Below are 9,477 nucleotides of genomic sequence, written 5' to 3'. Positions count from 1 at the left end.
CATATAGGGATGGTCCCTGCCCAACAACGGGCTCACAGTCTAGAAGGGGGAGACAGACAACAAAACAAAACAAGGAGGCAGGTGTCAAAACTGTGTTGGCGTTTGCTGAGGTGCCTTTGGCCGGTGGGTCTGGTGGCCGGTCACTGGGGAGGAGGCCGAGGTCTCTACCATCTGGACATGATTCTCCTTTTCCACTTCTAATCTTGTTCTCAGGTCGACAATTTAATAATAATAATAATAATAATAATAATAATAATGGCATTTATTAAGCGCTTACTATGTGCAAAGCACTGTACTAAGATAATCAAATTAGACACAATCCCTATCCTACATGGGGTTCACTACCTAACAGGCAAGGAAACCAGGTATTTATTTAATCCTCATTTTACAAATGGAAAAATGAATTAGGTTGGATACAGTCTTTGTCCCACAAGGGGCTCACAGAATTCCCAGGTATTCCCATTTTACAGTTGAGGAACTTGAGGCCCAGAGAAACTAAATAACTTGCCCAATTACCCAGCAGGCAAGTGGCAGGAAGGGGATTAGAACTCAGGTACCCCAATTCCTAGAGCTGTAGGATGGGGAGAGCTGGTTGAAATCTTTGATAGCCAAACTACACAAATCTTTAGGATTTTCCCAGCAGGATTGGAAAGGAAGTTTAGAAGCAGTGTGGTCTAATGGATAGAGCCCAGGCCTGAGAGTCAGAAGGATCTGGGTTCTAATCCCAGCTCTGCCACTTGTCTGCTGTGTGACTTCGGGCTAGTTATTTCACTTCTCTGTACCTCAGTTCCCTCATCTGTAGAATGGGGATTGAGGCACATAGTAAGCACTTAACATGTGCCATTGTTATTATTAACTAATTTATTTTTTCCTCTGTGCCAAATTTACCTACTCGGTAAATGGGGATTGAGACTGTGAGCCCCATGTGGGACAGAGACTGTGTCCAACCTAATTACCTTGTATTTACCCCAGCGCTTAGTACAGTGCCTGGCACATAGTAAGTGCTAAACAAACACCATTTACAAAACAAACACACAAAAAATCCTCTTCAGGTCTGAGGCAGCATTTCCAGAAAGGAGATTCATTCATTCATTCAGTCGTATTTATTGAGTGCTTACTGTGTGCAGAGCACTGAACTAAGTGCTTGGGAAGTACAAGTTGGCAACATATAGAGACGGTCCCTACCCAACAGTGGGCTCACAGTCTAGAAGAGATGCAGGAGAAGTAGCATGGAAAGAGCACGGTCTTGGGAGTTAGAGATCGTGGGTTCTAATCCCGACTCTGCCACTTCTCTTCTGTGTGGTCTTGGGCAAGTCATTTAACTTCCCTGCGCCTCAGTGACCTCAGCTGTGAAATGGGGATTAATACTGTGAGTCCCTCGTGGGACAACCTGATGACCTTGTATCTACTCCAGTGCTTAGAACAGTGTTTGGCATATAGTAAGTGCTTAACAAATATCATTATTATTAATAACGATATTATTATTATTATTCAGCGCTCTGCCCCATATTTCCTGCAGGTGGTGCCATAGCCGTAGGATTTTCAGGCCGGAGCTGAGCATTGGGAGAAGAGCAAAAAGGAGATGGAAAAAGAACAAGTATTTTTTTAATCCTGATTTTACAAATGTAATCGTTAATTAGGTTGGACACAGCCCTTGTCCCACATGGAGCTCGCAGTTTTAATAGGAGGGAGACCAGATATTCCCATTTTTCAGTTGAGGAAATTGAGGCCCAGAGAAGCTAAATAACTTCTATATAGACTAATATACTAATATACAAATAATTAATTAGAAGTTTTATATATATATGTATATATATATATATATATATATATAGAGAGAGAGAGAGAGAGAGAGAGAGAGAGAGAGAGAGAAGCAGTGTGGCTAAGTGGAAAGAGCCTGGGCTTGGGAGTCAGAGGTCATGGGTTAAAATAGAATACCGGCTCCGCCAGTTGTCAGCTGTGTGACTTTGGGCAAGTCACTTCACTTCTGTGAGCCTCAGTTTCCTCATCTGTAAAATGGGGATGAAGACTGTGAGCCCCACATGGGACAACCTGATCACCTTGTATCCTTCCCAGAGCTTAGAACAGTGCTTTGCACATAGTAAGTGCTTAACAAATGCCATTATTATTATTATTATTATATGCCATTATACACTAATATATATATATATATATATATATATATATATATATATATATATATGTACCATTAGTATATGGCTGAACTGGGATTAGAACTCAGGTCCCCTGATTCCCTATCCTGTGCTCTTTCCACTAAGCCACTTCACTTTCCACTGTTCCTCTGAATCCTTTGGAACAGGATACTGAAGGATACAGTCTTTTAGACTGTAAGCCCGTTGTGGGCAGGGATTGTCTCTGTTGCTGCATTGTACTTTCCAAGCGCTTAGTTCAGTGCTCTGCACACGCTCAATAAATACGACTGAATGAATGAATAATAATAATGATGGCATTTGTTAAGTGCTTACTATGTGCAAAGCACTGTTCTAAGCGCTGAGCAGCCTGAATACCTGAATCACAATGTGGCTTCAGTCTGTCCTCTTAGGATCCACAGATTCAAAGTCGAAAACCGAACTCTTGCCCAAGCAGTATGGTGTAGTGCATAGAGCCCGAGCCTGGGAGTCAGGAGGTCATGGGTTCTAATCCTGGCTCTGCCACTTGTCTGCTGTGTGACCTTGGGCCAGTCACTTCACTTCTATGGGCCTCAGTTACGTCATTTGTAAAATTGGGATTGAGTACAACCCGATTTGCCTGTTAGAGAAGCAGCGTGGCTCAGTGGAAAGAGCCTGGGCTTTGGAGTCAGTGGTCATGGGTTCAAATCCAGGCTCTGCCACCTGTCAGCTGTGTGACTTTGGGCAAGTCACTTCACTTCTCGGGGCCTCAGTGACCTCATCTGTAAAATGGGGGTTGACTGTGAGCCATCTGTGGGACAACCTGATCACCTTGTAACCTCCCCAGCGCTTAAAACAGTGCTCTGCACATAGTAAGCGCTTAACAAATACCATCATCATTATTATTATACACCCCAGTGCTTAGTGCAGTGCCTGGCACAATAATAAAATAATAATAATAATAGTAATAATGGTATGTGTTAAGCGCTTACTATGTGCCAAGCACTGTTCTAAACACTGGAGGAGATACAAGGTAATTAGGTTGTCCCACATGGGGCTCACAGTCTTAATCCCCATTTTACAGATGAGGTCACTGGGGCACAGAGAAGTTTAATGACTTGCCCAAGGTCACACAGTTGACAAGTGGCAGAGCTGGGATTAGAACCCATGACCTCTGACTCCCAAGCCCGGGCTCTTTCCACTGAGCCACACTGCTTCTCTAAGAGCTTAACAAATACCACAATTATTATTATTATTATCTCCCCTCCATAATCATAATAACACGGAGATAATGATAATAATAATAATATTATTATTACTGTCAAGTGCTTACAATGGATCAAGCACTGTATTAAACGTTGGGATAGATTCAAGATATTGAGATGCAGTGTAACCTAGTGGAGAGAGCAGGGGCCTGGAAGTTAGAGGACCTGGGTTCTAACCCCTCTCTCCCGGCTCTGCCAAGTGCTTGCTATGTGACCTTGGGCAGGTCACTTAACTTCTCTGCAACTCAGTTTTCTCAACTATAAAATGGGGATACCATTTCTCCCTCCTACTTAGACGGTGAACCCCGTGCGGGACAGGGACTGTGTCTAACCTAATTAATTTGTACCTACCCTAGCGCTTAGAACAGTGCTTGACATGCAGTAAGTGCTTAACGAATACTATAAATGCACTGTTTATAGTATGAATGCACTGTACTAAGCGCTGGAGTGAATACAAGCAAAGTGGATAGGACACAGTCCCTGTCCCACACGGGGCTAACAGTCTTAATCCCCATTTTCCAGATGAGGGAACAGAGGCCCAGAGAAGCAAAGTGAACTTGCCCAAAGTCACACAGCAAACAAGGAGTGGAGCCAGGATTAGAACCCATGACCTTCTGACTCTCAGGCCAGGGCTCTATCCACTAAACCACACTACTACTTCTACTACAAACAGCATGGAATAGTGGATAGAGAATGGTACTGGGAGTCAGAAGGTTGTGGGTTCTAATTCCAGCTCTGCCACCTGTCTGCTGTTTGACTTTGGGCAAGTAACTTCACTTAAGCTCCCTCTAGACTGTCAGCTCATTGTGGGCACAGAACGTGTCTGCTTATTGTTATTTTATACTGTACTTTCCCTAGCGCTGAGAACAGTGTTTTCCACATAGTAAGCGCTCAATAAATATGAATGAATGAATTCTGTGTGCCTCAGTTCCCTCCTCTGTAAAATGGGGATTGAGACTGTCCAACCCGTTCACCTTTTACCCACCCCAGCGCTTAGAAATAATAATAATGGTATTTGTTAAACACCTACTATGTGCCAAACACTGTTCTCAGTGCTTGGAGAGATACAAGTTAATCAGATTGGAAACAGTCCCTGTCCCACAAAGCGCTCACAGTCTTAATCCCCATTTTACAGAGGAGGGAACTGAGGCACAGAGAGGTGAAGGGACTTGCCCAAGTACAGTAATAATAATAATAATGGTATTTGTTAAGCACTTACTATGTGCCAAGCACTGTTCTAAGCACTGCAATACAGTGCCTGGAACACAATAAGTCCTTAACAAATAACACAGCTATTATTATGACTTCTACTACTACAATAATAATAATAATAATATTTGTTAAGCACTTACTATGTGCCAAGCACTGTTCTAAGTGCTGGGGTAGATACAAGGTAATCAGGATGTCCCACGTGGGGCTCACAGGCTTCATCCCTATTTTACAGGTAAGGTAACTGAGGCACAGAGAAGTTAAGTGACTTGCCCAAAGTCACACAGCTGACAAGTGGCAGAGGTGGGATTAGAACCCATGACCTCTGACTCCCAAGCCCGGGCTCTTTCCACTAAGCCACACTGCTTCTCTAACTACTACAACTACTACTCATGGCCTAGTGGATAGAGCCCAGGCCTGGGAGTCAGAAGGACCTGGGTTCTAATCCTGGCTCTGCCACTTGTCTGTTGTGGGATCCTGAGCAAGAAACTTTGCTTCTCTGGGCCTCAGTTACCTTATCTGTAAAATGAGAAATAAGATTGTGAGCCCCATGTGGGACAGAGACTGTGTCCAACCTGATAAGCTTGTATCTACCCCAGTGCTTAATACAATGCCTGGCACATAGTAAGCATTGTTGGGTAGGGATTGTCTCTATCTGTTGTCGAATTGTACTTTCCAAATGCTTAGTACAGTGCTCTTCACACAGTAAGCACTCAATAAATACAATTGAATGAATGAGTGAATGAAATACCGTAAAACTATTACAACTACTATCACTAGTAGGATATCTACAAGGATGTCTCCTGGTTCTCTTATCTCTCTGGCTGTTGATTCTCAAACTCCTTTGTGGGCTCCTCTTCTTCCTCCCACCCCCTAATTCACCTTGATGAATAGTTAGAGTTTAAAGAACCCCATCTGACTCTTTTCCTCATCCCTTCCCCGCAATGTGAAGCAGGATGAAGGCAGATACTGGGCTTACCAAATGCATTTTATTCTCTCAGACACCTAGCATTGTGCTCTGCACAGAGTAAGGAGCTCGTTAAATGCTATCGATTCATTGATTGTGTGTTGGGTCTGGTCAAGGTCACTCTGCCCTGGGAAACTTCCCAGATTCTGCATTGTGTTGGAGTGGGTATGTCAGAGACGAGTTTATTACTATTAACGCTTCTTCTAGCACCAGTAGGGAATGGTGTTTGACGGGCAGAATTTCCTCTCCTAGTCAAGGCCAGCTCAACTCAAAGCAGTCTGGAGCTTCTTTATATATAGTTGGTACAGAGCTATATGTGTTGCCAACTTGTACTTCCCAAGCGCTTTATGCAGTGCTCTGCACACAGTAAGCGCTCAATAAATATGATTGAATGAATGAATACAGAATTTAAATTAATCAAAAGAGTACAATATGGGATAAATACATTAGGATAGGCAGCAATAAATCCACGGTGCATTTTCCGGCCCAGCGCTGTTACTGCTTTGTTCTCTAGGTATGAGCTCACTAAAATTGTCCTTGCCCCACCTCAGTGCCTCCTGTTTCCAGCCCCCTCTTCAACTCTCCCATTATTCCCAGCAGGATCTCTAGAGGAGATCTCCTGCCTTTTCTCAAAAGCCACCCCTTCTGCCTGCACATCCAAGCCCATTCCTTCTCACTTTATCAAAACTCTCGCCTCCTCCCTTCTTCCCTCCCTAACAGCCATCTTCTTTGGTTCACTCTCCAGTGGCTTTCCTCCCACTGCTTTCAAACATGCCCATGTCTCCCCTATCCTAAAAAAATCCTCCCCAGACCCCATGGCTCCCTCCAGTTATCACCCCATCTCCCTCCTACCATTCCTCTCCAAACTCCTTGAGCGAGTTGTCTACCCCTGTGGTCTGAAATTCCTCTCCTCCATTTCTCTCCTTGACTGCCTCCGATCTGGCTTCCATTCCCTTCGCGCCACAGAAACCACCCTCTCAAAAGTCACCCATGATCTCCTTCTTGCCAAATCAATGACTTCTACTCCATCCTAATCTACCTCAACCTCTCAGCTGCCTTTGACACTGTGGACCACCCCCTTCTCCTGGAAACATTATCCAACCTTGGCTTCACTGACTCTGTCCTCTCCTGCCTCTCCTTTTATGTCTCTGGCTGTTCATTCTCAATCCCCTTCGTGGGCTCCTCCTCTGCCTCTCAATCCCTAACTGTGGGGTTCCCTCAAGGTTCGGTTCTGGTTCCCCTTCTATTCTCCACCTTCACCCACTCCCTTGGAGAACTCATTCAATTCCATGGCTTCAACAACCACCTCTATGTAGATGATCCCTAAATCTACATCTCCAGCTCTGATTTCTCTCCCTCTCTGCAGTCTCGCTTTCCTCCTGCCTTCAAGACACCTCTACCTGAATGTCCTCCCGTCACCTCAAGCTTAACATGCCCAAAAGAGAACTACTGATTCTCCCACCCAAACCCTTTCCTCCCCGTGACTTTCCCATCGCTGTAGACGGCACCACCCTCCTACCTTTCTCACAAGCCCGTAACCTTGCCGTTACTCTTGGCTCCTCTCTCTCATTCAATCCATCACTCAACCCTGTTGGTCCCACCTTCACAATATTGCTAAAATCCGCCCTTTCCTCTCCATCCGAACTGCTACCACATAAATACAATCACTAATCCTATCCCACCTGGATTACTGCATCAGCCTCCTTGCAGACCTCCCAGCCTCCTGTCTCTCCCCACTCCAGGCCATACTTCACTCTGCTGACCAGATCATTTTTCTCCAGATGTGTCACCCCGTTCCTCAAAAAACTCCAGTGGTTGTCCATCCACCTCTGAATCAAACAGCACATGCTTTGCACGTATAAGGCCCCGGGTTCAATCACCGTCATCTCCACTTTTTCCAGTGCTTAGAACAGTGCTTTGCACATAGTAAGCACTTAATAAATGTCATCATTATTATTTAAAACTCTCAATCACCTCGCCTCCTCCTACCTCACCCTGCTACTCTGCTACTACAACCTAATCTGCACACTTTGCTTCTCTAATACCAATCTTCTCACTGTGCCTCAATCTTGCTTATCTAGCCACTGACCCCTGGCCCACATCCTATTTATTTATTTATTTTACTTGCACATATCTATTCTATTTTATTTTGTTAATAGGTTTTGTTTTGTTCTCTGTCTCCCCCTTCTAGACTGTGAGCCCACTGTTGGGTAGGGACCGTCTCTATATGTTGCCAACTTGTACTTCCCAAGTGCTTAGTACAGTGCTCTGCACACAGTAAGCGCTCAATAAATACGATTGATTGATTGATTGATCCTACCTCTGACCTGGAAAACCCTCCCTCCTCAAATCGTACAGACAATGACTCTCCCCACCTTCAAAGCCTTATTAAAGGCACATCTCCTCCAAGAGGCCTTCCCTGACTAACCACCCCCTTTCCTCATCTCCCACTCCCTTCTTCATGGCCCTGATTTGCTCCCTTTGTTCTCCCTCCCAGGCTCACAGCATTTATGTACATATCTGTCATTTATTTATATTAATATTTGTCTCCCCCACTCTTGACTGTAAGCTCATTATGGGCAGGAATGTTTCTGTTTATTGTTTTATTGTCCTCTCCCAAGAGATTAGTACAGTGCTCTGCAAACAGTGAGTGCTCAATAAATATGATTGAATAAGTTGCGAGAAACAGCGTGGCTCAGTGGAAAAAGCCTGGGCTTTGGAGTCAGAGGTCATGGGTTCAAATCCCGGCTCTGCCACTAGTCAGCTGTGTGACTTTGGGCAAGTGATTTCACTTCTCTGTGCCTCAGTTACCTCATCTGGAAAGTGGGGATGAAGACTGTGAGCACTCCATGGGACAACCTGATCACCTTGTATCCTCCCCAGCGCTTAGAATAGTGCTTTGCACATAGTAAGCACTTAATAAATGCCATTAAAAAAAATGAATGTTCAGAGTACTGACCAAAGCACTTGGGAGAGCAAAGTACAACAGAATTAACAGACATGTTCCCTGACCATGACGAGCTTATGGTCTAGAGGGAAAGGACAAGAAGAGCCTCTGACCGCCCCAATCCACAGCATTGGCATCAACCGTGACGTGGAAAGTGACTGTGAGATTGAATATGAGGGCTTTTTGGCCTCCCAAATATGGCAGAGTTTTGTAAGCAACGTTGTCTGGAATGTGTTTACCCAGAATGACATGAGGCAAGGGAATGTGATTTTGCAGGCATGATGACAAGTAGCCACCTTGCTGAAGGATTCAACTTTACAGTGAAGGTTAAAGCTACCCATCTGGATTTCAGGATTTGGGGACAGGTGTGCATAGTAATAATAATAATAATAATAATAATAATAATAATAATAATAATAATTGTGATGTTTGTTTAGCACTTATTTTGTGCCAGGCACTGTTCTAAGTGCTGGGGTAGGTATGAGGTAATCAGGTTGGACACAGTCCCTGTCCAACATGGAGCTCACAATCTTAATCCCCATTAAGATAGAGTTTCCACTCTATAGGGTCCCATGATTTGTATGGTATTTCTTAAGCCCTTACTATGAGGTGACTGAGGGCCAGAGAAGGGAAACGACTCACCTAATGTCACGCAGAAGATAGGTGACAGAGCGGCGATTAGAACCCACATCCTCCCAGGTGCCTGATCTTTCCACTAAGCCACACTGCTTCCCTAAGGAAGTGTGTTAGGGAAGCCATCAATGTCCTCTGAGGACTTGACAGAGAAAGCGCCTTTTAGCTGAAGACAGGAAACTAGTGGGAGTCGGTGAAGGAAGGTTGGAATTCCATGCTGATGGGATGCTTTGCAGGGGGCAGGGGCTAACGCCCTCAGGGCTTGAACCTTCTCTCTCCCTCTTGAGGGACTCTTCTATTGTAAATAATAATAATAATGATGATGGT

The sequence above is a fragment of the Tachyglossus aculeatus genome, chromosome 23 (genome assembly GCF_015852505.1).
Source record: "Tachyglossus aculeatus isolate mTacAcu1 chromosome 23, mTacAcu1.pri, whole genome shotgun sequence".
Lineage (NCBI taxonomy): Eukaryota > Metazoa > Chordata > Mammalia > Monotremata > Tachyglossidae > Tachyglossus > Tachyglossus aculeatus.
The sequence above is the reverse complement of the archived record's forward strand: the minus strand, read 5'-3'. Positions refer to the sequence as shown.